Raw genomic sequence first — 12,766 nt, 5'->3', positions numbered from 1 at the left:
CTTTTCGAAAGAGGACATTCAGAAAGCCAAGAGACACATGAAAACATGCTCAAAGTCACTAATCATCCAAGAGATGCAAATCAAAACAACAATGAGGTACCACCTCACACCTGTCAGAATGGCTATCATCAACAAATCGACAAATTTGGTCAGATACATGCAAAAGGATGTATCTTATGTGCTGGAGAGGATGTGGAGAAAAAAGATCCCTCCTTCACTGCTGGTGGGAATGCAGACTGGTGCAGCCATTGTGGAAAACACTGTGGCGTTTCCTCAAAAATTTAAAAATGGAACTGCCATTTGACCCATTAATACTACTTCTAAAAATAGATCCAGACATATAGAAGCATGGAACAGACTGATGAATCTTAGAAGACAGGGGTGGGTGGGGAGTGATTAACTGGGGAACTTATATGCATATGTGCATAACCCATAGACACAGACAATAGTGTGGTGAAGGCCTGGAAGGGGCGGGAGGCAGGGTGGAAAGGGTCAATGGGAACAAAAGGGGGGACATCTGTAATACTTTCAACAATAAAACTGGAGAGCATTATGCTAAGTGAAATAAGCCAGGAAGTGAAAGAAAAACACCATATGATCTCACTCATTTATGGATAATAAAGAACATTATAACCTGATGAACAAAAATAAATACAGAGGCAGAGAAGCATCAAACAGAGTGTCAAATTACAGCAGGAAGGCTGGGGAGTGTTGTGGGCGGGCAGTGTAAGAGATCAACAGAAGGACTTATATGCATGCATATAAGCATAACCAATGGACACAAGACACTGCTGGGGTGGGGTGAGGGCATGTGCTGGGGGCTGGGGGAGGCTGGGGGAAGGTCAATGCGGGGGAAAAAGGAGACTATCTGTAATACAGATAGTACTACTACCTGTAATACTTTAAACAATAAAATAGAATTTTAAAAAATACACACAAAAAATTGTTCTGTCTTCCAACTTGTCTTTACATAGTTATCAGACTCCCTGGAAAATTTAGCTCTTTTTCCAGTTCATAGCAGGCTCTTAAATAATGTTGAATGGTGAGTGAATGAATGGGTTAATGAACTGAAGAAATGAGCGTTTCTGAAACCATGGGAAGAAGCATGATGCAGAGAAGCATGTAGTATACTGGAAGAGCAGTGACTAAAACCAGGAGACCTAGCTTTCAACTCTTATGTTGACTTACTATTTAATCTTGGATAGGCTATCTGAGCCTCATTTTTCACATGCCAAGTAGACCTTATTCTAATGTTTTCTAGATATTCTCTATACTACGAATGTAGCAACTTATGGTTTAGAAAATACTTGGGCTTATATTCTCTCACTTGACCTTCCCAACCACCAACTAGTGGCAAAGGGTGCCCATCTTTTAGTCTGGAAGCAGAGGTCCACAATGTTGACCTTGAATAGTTAATAGTTAATAAGGATGCACTTCAGGTGAGAAGTTCCAGCCATGTCCACACCTTCTCCTCCAGGAAACAGACAAAGCCAGAGCCCAGCCTTGATCAATTACTTGCCACTGAGACCATAATGGCAGAACCTTTTCTCAAACCATGACTTCTTGCCTCGAATCCTTCTTACTTACCTCCAACCCTTCTCACTTCCTGCTATCTGTACACCTGCACTGGACACCCATAGCACTGCACATTACCAAGGTCCTCATCAAAGGAGGGCCACGGTAAAAATCCTGCAAATAGATGCCCAGCATGGACAGGGCACTTAGTACACTCTGAACTGGTGGACCACATCGGAGTCAGCAAGCATTTTCTGTAGAGCGCCAGAGAGGAAACCTTATAGGCTCTGCAGGCCACGGGGTCTCTGTCACTGCTGCACAAACGCCCAAGTAGACAATACACAAACAAATGGGGCAGCTGCGTTCCAATAAATCTTTATTTACAAAAGCTGGCAGCAGGTTAGATTTAGCCTATGGGCCTTTGTTTGCCAAACCCTTGGGCTGCAATAACTCTGAGAAAAGTCTTGAAGTCAAAAACATTAACACTTCCTTTTAGAGGCAGGGTCTCAGCAACTCTTCATTAACACATCTACCCAGGCATGGTTATCCCTCTTCCTCCACCGGCCCCTGATTAAGACCCCCCTGCAGAGGGAACCTGGAGCAATTCCCCTCGACTGCAATTCTTCTGAAAGACAAAGCAGGGCAGAGATTGAGCCGGACCCCAGGCCTTTGTGCCATACCCAGCTAGCAGGGCTCTCTTCCAATCGCACCAAGTTTTCTGCAAACCTAATAAGAGAATAGGACTCTTCTTTCATTCAACAGTCTTCTAGTGGGGCCTGAGGGCCTGCTCCACTGAAGGCCTCCCTGAATCGCCGGCTCAAAGGAGACAATGTGCCTGGCACCACGGAACCTTTTGCATGTACAGCTACACAACCACTTTTCATTTTGTTTCTCAAGCACCCATGGCACCCATCCATGCATTAGGCTAATCACTGCATGAATCTAGCTAAAAGAAACTAAGCAATTATTTTAATTAGAATGCTCCTGGATTCTGTTTTAAGGGGCAAGAAGGAAGTAGCCAGGGCTCAAAAAGATCCCACAAAATATTTTTGTGAAAGGAAAAATAATTAAGGCCAAATTTAGAATGTACTTGCAATAAATGGTCCAAATAAAATGAATGGCACCACTGTGCAACTAAAACCCATTCATATGTAAGAGCCCAGAAACTTCATTTTTATGTGATATCATTCTGACAGTATAGCCAATTTTACAATGTGAAAGTGAATGTCTAGTAGAGACTTTAATGATCCTCCTGGATCTCTCACACGATTTCTTACAGAGCTTCTGTGTAAACTCTTTTATTAATCACAGAAAAGAAGGATATTAGTCAATTCACCCTTTAAATATGATTATTTTTCATTTAAATTTTAGAGTAAATTGTTCAGATGTATTTCTCTGGAAGAATCCATCTTTATAGAAAAGCTTTGTTACTCATCTATTCTACAAAAAGCAGATTCCACCATAGAGACTTTTGATCACCTGAACTGGGTTTAGTCACATAGGAAGAGATTGTACCTGCCGACTGTCCATAGCCGTTGCCTTCCTGCCTCGCTCTGGTCATGCGTGACATTGTGGCCATTTTATGTCATCTCAAGCTTTCAAAAAGAGATGGAGTGAAATTCAAACTAGTCAACTAGTCGACGTTGTTCCTTCTGTTTGAATTTGTGTCTTTTAGCAAGCACCTGTTGTCCACCAGCACACAGCAAGTTATGGACACTCCTGGATGACTACAACCTAGACCTTCCCTGCAAGGAGTTCACAGTCTGATCACAGAGACAGAGACGGGCAGAAAGAAGACCACAGCCCAGGGATCTGGCCTGAGCTGATCGTTAAAGAATGGATTATCCAGGAGAAAGACATGGGCAGTCTGTTCCAGGAAGAAAGAGCAGCATACGCAAAAGCTGGGACACCAACAATCCCAGGTGATACGGGAACTGCGAGCAGATGGAGCTGCTGGGTGATGAAGCTGAAGGTTGGAGCGGGGCAGAGAACAGGCTGGAGTGGGAAGCAGAAGACAGATGGCCAAGAACTTGGGCACCACATCCATGAGCCTTGGCTGCATCTTGTAAAGCAATGCAGAACCACTAGTTTTGCACAGGGACTAATGGGCAATTTTCCATTTTCAGTGCTTGGAATGCTGACAAGAGGAAGAAATGGAGACTCGGTGTCCCACACATGCCACAGCCCAGGCGAGAGGTGAAGTAGGAATGGAGAGATGGGGTGAGGTATGAGATTACAGTGTTGAAGGAGAACCTCTATGGAACAGTGAATGAAGTGGTCAAAAGTTGGAAATGAAATTGGCTTTGAAGATTCTCAGTAGGGAGGAAGTGTTTCAACTGAATGCTTGTCATATGTCCACAAAGCTCCCCCTCTTCTAGGTTCTCCTTAAACCCAGTTGGGCCTTGCTCATGGGTTCCGGGATTGAGATGCAGCAGAAATCTCAGCTGGGCCCACGAGCAGACTGCTGCATGCTATGTGAAAACTCCTAGAATAGAGTGCAACTTGTACTGACTTTCCTCTGCAAAACTCACACAGAAACAGTTTCCTGCTGTAAGTCTAAGTCAAAATAAACAGAAGCCTGGAACGAAAGAAATATGGTGAATACTGACTGTGAGGGTTAATTTTCTGTCAACTTGACTGGGTTCGGCGATGCCCAGGTAGCTGTTAAGCGTTATTCCTGGTGTGTCTGGGAGGGTGCTCTGGAGGAGACTGGCAGTTAAGCTGGTGGACTGAGTGAAGGTGGCCTCCCCAATGTGTTGGGCATCATGACATCCAGTGAAGGCCTGGACAGATCAGAAAGGCTGAGAAAGTGTGCATTTTCTCTCTTTGCTTAAGCGGGATATTCATTTTCTCCTGCCCTTGAACATCAAATCTTCTGGTTCTTGGGCCCTCAGAATCCAACCAGGACTGATTCTATCTCCCCCACCGCACAGCCTGATCACCCCACCCCCGCCCCCCAGCCCGCTATCCTCAGGCCTTCAGACTTGCACTCAGTTATACCACCAGTGTCCCTGGTTCTCCAGCCTGCAGACAGCATATCATGGGACTCCCCGCCTCTGTAATTGTGCTAACCAACTCCTGCAATAAATCTCCTCATACCTATATCTATCCTATTGGCTCTGTTTCTCTGGAGAACCCTGACTAATATACTTAAGAAAAGCTATATATTTTTTAATTACCATATTTACATTAGACTCATTTATATTTTTGCTTTTAAAGAATATAAAGAGGATACGTCTCTACTGATTTTATGAGCCAGCTAAAAGTTCATAATACACCTGACAGGGTCATTACACTAAAGGGAAATTACAGGTAAATTTCATTCATACGTGTGTTGTAAATATTATCAAAACATTCAGTAATACATTCAGTAAATAATACATCACACCCAAGTTGGGTTTAGTCCAGAAATTCAAGATTGGGTTAACGCCCTAGCTGGTTTGGCTCAGTAGATAGAGCCTCGGCCTGAGGCCTGAAGGCTCCCAGGTTTGATTCCGGTCAAGGGCACATGCCTGGGTTGTGGGCTCAATCCCCAGTGGGGGGCTTGCAGGAAGAAGCTGATCAATGATTCTTTCTCATTATTGATGTTTCTGACTCTCTCTCCCTCTCTCTTCCTCTCTGAAATCAATAAAAATATGTATTAAAAAAAAAGATTGGTTTAGCATTCAAAAGCCTGTTGAATAATTCACCACACTAACAGAATAAGGGAGAAAAGTCATATGATCATTCTACAAATAAGTGAGTACTTAATTTATGACAAAAGTCTCACTTCAGAACACTGGGGAAAGGAAATCTTTTCCATTAATGGTATAAGGTAAGTAGGTATCTTGGGGGAAAAAACTTGATCCCAACCTCACATCATATACAAAATCAATGTCACTGGATTATAGATATAATCTATAAGTAAATAAAATGTAACCTATCAGTGGTTCTCAACCTGTGGGTTGCAACCCCTGAAAATACATCCTGCATATCAGATATTTACATTATGATTCATAACAGTAGCAAAATTACAGTTATGAAGTAGCAATGAAAATAATTTTATGGTTGAGGGTCACCACAACATGAGGAACTGTATTAAAGGGTCACGGCATTAGGAAGGTTGAGAACCACTGCAATAAGTAATCTATAGATGTAAATGGAAGAGAAGAAACCATAAAGCTTCCTGAAAATAATGTAAGAGGATATTTCCATGGCCGCAAATTTCTCTTAAAAAGTACATAGAAAGCAGTACCTATAAAGAAAAATTGGAAAATTAGATGACATTAAAATTAAAAATATTCTGTTCATCCAAAGATACCATAAAGAGTGAAAAGTCAAGCTCAGGTTGGTATATGATACTTGCAATAAATATATCTAAAAAAAGGATTATATCCAGATTATGTAAATATCTCCTACAAATCAGTAAGATGAACAATACAATAGATAAATTAACAAGACACTTGAAAAGCCCATTCACAAAATAGCCAAATGGCCAATATACATGAAAGATGCTCAACTTATTAATAACCTGGAAGTCAAATTAAACCCATAATGAGATTCAACTCCAAACCACCAAAAAGACCAAAATAAAAAAGACTGAGAACATCAGATGTCAACAAGGATGTAGAGCAGCCTGCCTTCTGCCCACTGCTGGTGGGAGTGGAATGGACACAACTTCCTTAGAAAGCTATTTGACACTATTACAGCTGAGCACAGTCACACAGTGCAACTCAGTGGGCTCCCGGGCAGTCAACGAGCCCAACAGAATTGCACGCACACACCCTCCAAAGGCGTGAGGGGGAGTTGACCACCACACTGTCTAAACAGCCTAGAACTGAAAACAACTCAAATGCCGGTCAAGGGTGAAATAGGTAAGCTGTGGTACATTATTGACACAGCAGAAGGAAAACATACTATCATTACACCCAACAGCACAGGTACAACTCACAAGCATAATGTTGACAGACTCAAACCAGACAAAAGAGCACCTACCTTAGGACTCCATTTATAAGCCGCTCAAAAACAAAACAAAGCTCTGGCGTCAGAAATCTGGACAGTGGTTATCTCGGAAGGGGAGGCCATCCCAGCCACAGGAGTGCTGGCTCAGTTCTCCTTGCCCCGGTGGTTGCAGGATGTGCAGGGAAGGCATCAAGTCCAAGCTTCTGCTCTTCGAAATCCTGGAGCCCCAGTAACACTTGAAAACAAGTTTCAAATGTTGATTTCTATTTCTGACGTGAAGTAAATGGAGGGCTTGCACAGAACATACCACAGAAGATCTTCATGAAAATCGGTCAGTGGCTGTTTCCTGTGCTCAGCTGGCTCCCCGGACGTCGCTTACAGAGCAGAAGAGAGAAGGAACCACACAGGATGGCAGGTCAGCTGTGCTAAGAGGCTGCCCTCCCCTGGGGTGAAAATGAATGTCACTGGCCCCCTTTGCAGTTTAGCTGAGCGGTGAGTAATGTGTGAGGAGGAAAAAACAAAAGTTGAAGGCCCAATGTGTGAAATAATGACAATGAAGGGCCTCGCCTTATTATATAAAGAAGGATTAAAGATAAATTTAGACTGGCTACAAAAAAATGCTGTCTTATGAAAAGTATAATTAACCTGTAGCCAATGGGTTAGTAAAATCCAACTCCTCCCTCAAAAAAAAAAAGAAGAAGAAGAAGCTATTTATAGTATTTACAGTAGCCAAACAGGCATCTTCAGTTACTCGGACCAATATTGTCTTACAAAGGCTCCCCAGCCTCCAGGCCCGACCATGGCTGGCTGGGGCCAGGAAGGAAGGCTCGCTTTGGTGTAGCGTTTCACAGCTCTGCTACCTAATATTGGCCCATCGGAGGGGCTTCGCAGCGTCTGCACCTCCGCCCGGCACCTGGCCTGGGGGTGCAGGGGCTGCACAGAAACGGGCTCTTGTTTTACTTCGGGGTGGTAACACCTGTAGGCCTGTATTCAGGCAACGCCTTGCGTTTCCGAAGGAAACACAATGAATATCGTCAAAATTGTTCCTCACACAACTGTTTTTGCATCAACAACCCAGAAATATATGGGTGGTCTCAATATATGTGTGAAATAAACAGAGCAGGTATGCCTACACTGAGGTAATTCCGAAAACATTTAGCAGCTTGAATTTCAAAGGCGCATTTTTAGGAAAGAAAAACACCGAGATCATTCATCAAGGTGATTGTCCTGTGCACTTGTGTACCTTGTATAATTTATTTTTAGGGCTTTTTATTTCAAAGAAATACTAGCTAATGACACCTCAGACTTCAGACATTTTTCTGATCGCTCACCGAGTTCCCTCAGGGACAGAGTTGTGAATAAGTGGGGTTTTTAAAAGATCATTAACAGATATTACAAACCAATTCAAATTGAGCATTTTCTTTGCAAATTACTTTAACTTTTAAAGCCACTGGAAGAAAAAAAAAGACAGTGAGTGATATAATTTACTTAACCTGTCTACAAATTGCAGATTTGTGCTCAATTGGCGATTGCATTTCCAACCAAAAATATCTGCAACTATCTGTAATAGAGATATTTTTCAAAATTATCACACTCGATGAGTGATATTTCAAAGGATAGTAATGTTTATTTTTTATTTAGCAAGTTGCCCTGGAATTGAGAATGTTTGTTTTACTGATGTGTTTAAAGTAAAAACAGAGCCTGCATTGTCCGCATCCGCTGCTTAATTAAACTCCCAGGCAATTAGCAGGCGCATCACTTCCCCAGCGAATGGAAGGTGGAGCTTGGGAGGTAGATGGTGGGGTTTCTTGGGGGGGTCTTTTATTTAATAATAAAACCATACTTTCTGGGCTAAAGAGCTAATATTTGGGGTGAGAAGCACCACTATTCCCCCATGTACATCAGGCCTGACTCTTTCTTGCATCAAAGAGCTCCCGTGGACTTCAAAGGGAGTCGCCTACAGAGCCGGCTGCGTGGGAGTCCGGCAGGCTCCAGAACAGGCCCAGCGCCGGGAGGAACCAGGCCAGGACAGGCTCATGCCGGAGCCCCCAAACCAGGCCACAAGCCCCCCGGCTCCCTGGCCTCCGCCACCCCACAGCGCACAGGAGATGTCCTGGGCTGGCCCAGCGCTGCACTGGCTTCTCGGGCCACGGCTTATGAATATTTGATGAGTAGTGTTCTATTTATAAGAAAGTATGTTAATAAGAATATTCTTTGAAATGGGAGTCCAATGCAGGCTTTGAAAAGGCTCATTGTTTGAGGTACCACAGGTTTCCTTCTTTCCCTTTTAAAGTGCAAAGTCAACTCACCACAAACCAAACAAAGGACCCTAACATCCTTCCGGGTGTCCCGTGGTGAAAATGAGTGGGATTCTACTCTAAAGGAGAAGCTATTTGGGGAGGATTCATTAGCTTATTGACTGTAGAGGGTCATAGAAACTAATGTTTCTTGTGTGTCCCTCGTGTGCCGGACATTTCAGTTCCCCTCTGTGAATCGTCACCAACACTCCATGAGCTTGCTTCTGCACCACCCCATTTTAAAGATGGAGAAACAGGTCTCAGAGTGATCATGAAAAGTGTCTATTCCGAAGTCCCACATCAGTAAGTGCAGAGCTGATCCGGAACCCACCTGTACGCAGCCCCAAGCCCATGTCTGTTTCTCTCCCTCACACTAACTCCCAGCTGTTTGCCAATTTCAAGTGTCCAGTTCACATCTGGCGGCAGCTGCCATTTTTCTGAAGAGCTAGGACTCAAAGATGATGGGTTCCTTCCATTCCAGCTCAGACAGGGAATACTGTATTCCACGTGCTGATAATTAAGTTGCAAAGGAATGGTTTTGCCCCAAGAACAGTCTGTGGGATTCTGAGAGGAAACGCAGATCTACACGAGCGAGTCTGAATGCCACGTGTGTGTCCCAAATGCTAACACGGCTCTCTGAACCGCAGACAACAAAAGTGATTCTAGTGACCGCAGCAGGCTCATTGGATGCAAGTTCAAGGAAGAGGAGGAAAACAGGTAAGGGATCCAGGTTGACAAAGGACCCAAATGCTAATCTACGGAGAGGTGACACCTGCAAAATCCTCACAGCTCCACGTCATTAACTGTTGGGATGGGGGGAGAACGGGGGACCTTCCACTGACCACCTCAGGCTCCTCAACACTTGGGAGCCTCATCAGGTGTGGGATTCAGGGCCACAGAGTGAGATCCGCGGGCTGTTCCCTATCTCCCTGGGGCGCAGACCCCGGCCAGGGCCTCCTTCTCCGGCCAGGGGCTCCTTCCTATTCCACCACGCCGGCAACAGGAGCCCCTGAGGCCCAGGAGCCACATGGCTCCCTGTGCCACGGCGGCCACCGTCGGCCCTGGGCTCACAGCTCACCGGACAGAGGCCCTGCTCCTGGGACTGCTCGCAGGGCCGCCAGGTCTTCCCACTTCTCCGCCATCCGCAGCAGGGAGACAGCCGGTGCCGCCAGCTCAGCCTGGCGTGCTGGGTGATGCCAAAGGTGGGACGTGACCGTGTGTAACAGCGCTTCCCGCGACCCCTGCAGCAGGGCGTCTCATTAACCTTTGCTGTGACTCCAGGCACGGTGCTCAGCGCCAGACTTGGGACTGTGTTCTCATCATTGTGACGCGGTCTTTCTGAGAAAATTATACTACATGAAGGATATTTTGTGTGATAGAAGTCAAAACCAGAGTTTAAAAATCAAGTAAAATGTGTTCTGAGCATGGAACATCGCCTTTTAAAACAGACTTTGCACTCACTCAACAAACCCTGACACACGCTGAGTTGAGGCTCAGCCTCCGCCGCCTGATGTTGGCTTTCTGAGCACACGTACTGGCCTCCATACGTAGGGCAACAGCGAACTCCTAAACATGCACCACGCTGAGGCCGGGCATGCCCCATGCCTGCTGGCCTCTCGGACTAGCTCCCCACCGCACGGCTCTGCGTGCTCCTGGGAAAGTCCGAGCTAGAGTCCGCGGGGTCTCCATCCAGGCCCTGGTGTTCACCGATGGCCCCAGCTCTTCACTCCTGGTTTGGCTCACAGGGCCTCTGGCAGGCTCCTTCCACTGCCTCTGCTGCCACATCACCGTGACGCTCCTGCTCCCGCCGCAGCTCAGCTGTGGGCTCCAGAAAGTCAGGATCATCCTGTCCCCTCCCTTGGTCCCCAAGCCCAGCACAGGCCTGGCACGAGGAGGACACGCAAACCACGTTGCCTAAAGCTTCACCTGCTGTGAAAGAACACAAGCCCAGTCAGATGCTCTGCTGCAGCCCTGGAACCGGAGGAGGAGTTCTCACTTTTCCTCCCCCCGCCCCCACCCCCAGCTCCAGTGCTTTCTGGCATTAGCCCAGCCTCCCCGCTCCCACCCCACCCCCACAAGGTGCGGAGCCTGACCTGGAGGGTAGGCCTGCGCACTCCTGGCCTGGTGAACATCCTGCCTGCTGCCAGGTCCTGCCGCCACGGAGGCACTGCTTTCCATCCTACTTCCATCCTACGTGTGCCCTGGATGGTGATGGCGGGTGCCCTGTGGGCCCATGAGGGGCTCTCACAAGCTTCCTGGGGCCTCTGTCTGAGCTGGGGCCCCAGTGACAGCCCAGAACTTCGGCGCCTGCGGTTGAGCCATCCCACCTGTGCTGCAGCCTGGGGGGCGCAGGCCACACGCACCACGTGGACATTGTTGTTGGTCTTAAATATTGGATCATTTTCAAATTAGAGAAGTAACATATACTAGTTGTAACAAGCACAACACTTAAAAATGTGAACAAAAGCAAAGATGATTCTTTGTCCCTGTCCCACCTCATTACCATGCCTGTATTCATGTTATTTATGTAATTACTAGTGACCCTGTGCACGGATTCATGCACATTGAAAGGAAATCGGGAGCCCGTGTGCCCAGGGAGTTTCCACTCCCCTGAGCTCCTGGGAAGTCGCGTGGAGAGTCTGTCCTCCCCCTGCAGCTTCCTGAAAACATATTTCCAAACGTCCCTTCTGCAGCCTGGGTCGCACCTTGCTGGCCAAGAGGTCCCCAGTGGACACCTTGGGCCATGCTGGACGCTTTGCACCGCTTGGAGCCAGATAAGAGACATTCAGAGGTGAACAATGCAAAGTTGGGGATCTTGGAGGACCCGGGTGCTCTGTTACCCACGCCCTCACCCTTCAGGTTCATCTCTCTTTGACTTTTACCCCATTGTCAGTCGCCACCTTGTGGCCACTGTCATATTGCTGCCTTCCTCTGTAGCTCTGGGGCAATTGGTAAGGGATGAGATTTGATCTCGATGCCCTAGGCAGAGTTCCAGGAGTCCAGTGGTGATATCAGGCTCATCCTGGTTACTCCAGAGATTGTAACTGCAGGCTTATGAGGTACAAGGGATGTAGCATTAAATGGCAGGCGGATGGAGAGGAGCCCAAGCCTGGGCCAGGCACTGCGCCACTCCTGCTCACCCCAGCCCTGCTATGCCTGCCACTGCTCGTCACCGCCCGACACCGCTCACTTGGTAGCACTGCTGCAGAGGCTGGAGAGACTCCTGCCCCCGCAGCTGTACTTGCCAGCTGTGAGCCTGACTTCCGACTGAGTGGCGCTCCAGCTGTGGGAGTGCACTGACCACCAGGGGACAGCTCCTGCATTAAGCGTCTGCCCCTTGGTGGTCAGTGAGTGTCATAGTGACTGGTCAAGCGGTCACTCCAGTTGTTCGGGTCATTTGGTCATAATGGTCGCTTAGGCTTTTATATATATAGACTAGAGGCCCAGTGCATGAAATTCATGCACGGGGGGGGGGGGGGTGTTCCTCAGCCCGGCCTGTGCCCTCTCACAGTCTGGGAGCCCCATGATCAATTGCCCCCCAGAGGGAGGCCCCGCTCACCCACCGCAGCGCTGCTGGCCAGGTTGCCTGGGCCTCCCTCTGCGGGGCGATCGAGCATGGGGCTGCATGATCGATCGCCCCAAAGAGGTATGCCTCGCCCACCCGGCAGGGACTTTGTGATGGATTGCCCCATAGAAATAGGCCCTGGCCACCCAGCCGGGGCTCTGCAATGGATCACCCCCACAGAGGAGGCCCTGCCCAGCCGCCGCAGCACCGCCGTGGGGTAGCCTGGGTCTCCCTCTTTGGGGCAATCATGGAGCCCCCTGATTGATCGCCCTGCTGGCCAGTGGCCTGGGCCTCCCTCTGCGGGGTGATCATGGGGCGATGGCGGGGCCCCTGACCAAGCGCATTGCACCCACCTTGGCTGGCCTGGCGCCAGTGGGTGTCATAGCGTGGTCATCCAGATGGTCGTTCCACTGTTCGGCCGTTCGGTCGATTTGCATATTATGCTTTT

General features: G+C 47.5%; 2 long non-coding RNA genes across 6 annotated transcripts in view; both read right to left on the bottom strand.

Annotated features, from left to right (window-relative positions):
• Nucleotides 1-12,766, bottom strand: part of LOC102243356 — an 83,039-nt gene that overhangs the window by 36,906 nt on the left and 33,367 nt on the right. Inside the window, exon 1 of one of the 5 annotated variants that reach the window (XR_001362480.1) lies at nucleotides 6,490-6,905. The exons of the other annotated variants lie outside the window; for them this stretch is intronic. This is a non-coding gene — a long non-coding RNA (uncharacterized LOC102243356). Of the gene's footprint in view, nucleotides 1-6,489; nucleotides 6,906-12,766 lie in introns of those variants that run through there. 5 annotated transcript variants of the gene reach the window in all.
• LOC106726411 lies at nucleotides 7,675-12,035 on the bottom strand. Its single transcript, XR_001362483.1, has 2 exons — nucleotides 10,847-12,035; nucleotides 7,675-10,682 (listed from the first exon to the last, which is right to left on the bottom strand). It is a non-coding gene; the product is annotated as an uncharacterized LOC106726411 (long non-coding RNA).

This window comes from Myotis brandtii, unplaced genomic scaffold (assembly GCF_000412655.1).
Source record: "Myotis brandtii unplaced genomic scaffold, ASM41265v1 scaffold263, whole genome shotgun sequence".
NCBI classification, from domain to species: Eukaryota; Metazoa; Chordata; class Mammalia; order Chiroptera; family Vespertilionidae; genus Myotis; species Myotis brandtii.
The sequence above is the reverse complement of the archived record's forward strand: the minus strand, read 5'-3'. Positions and strand labels throughout refer to the sequence as shown.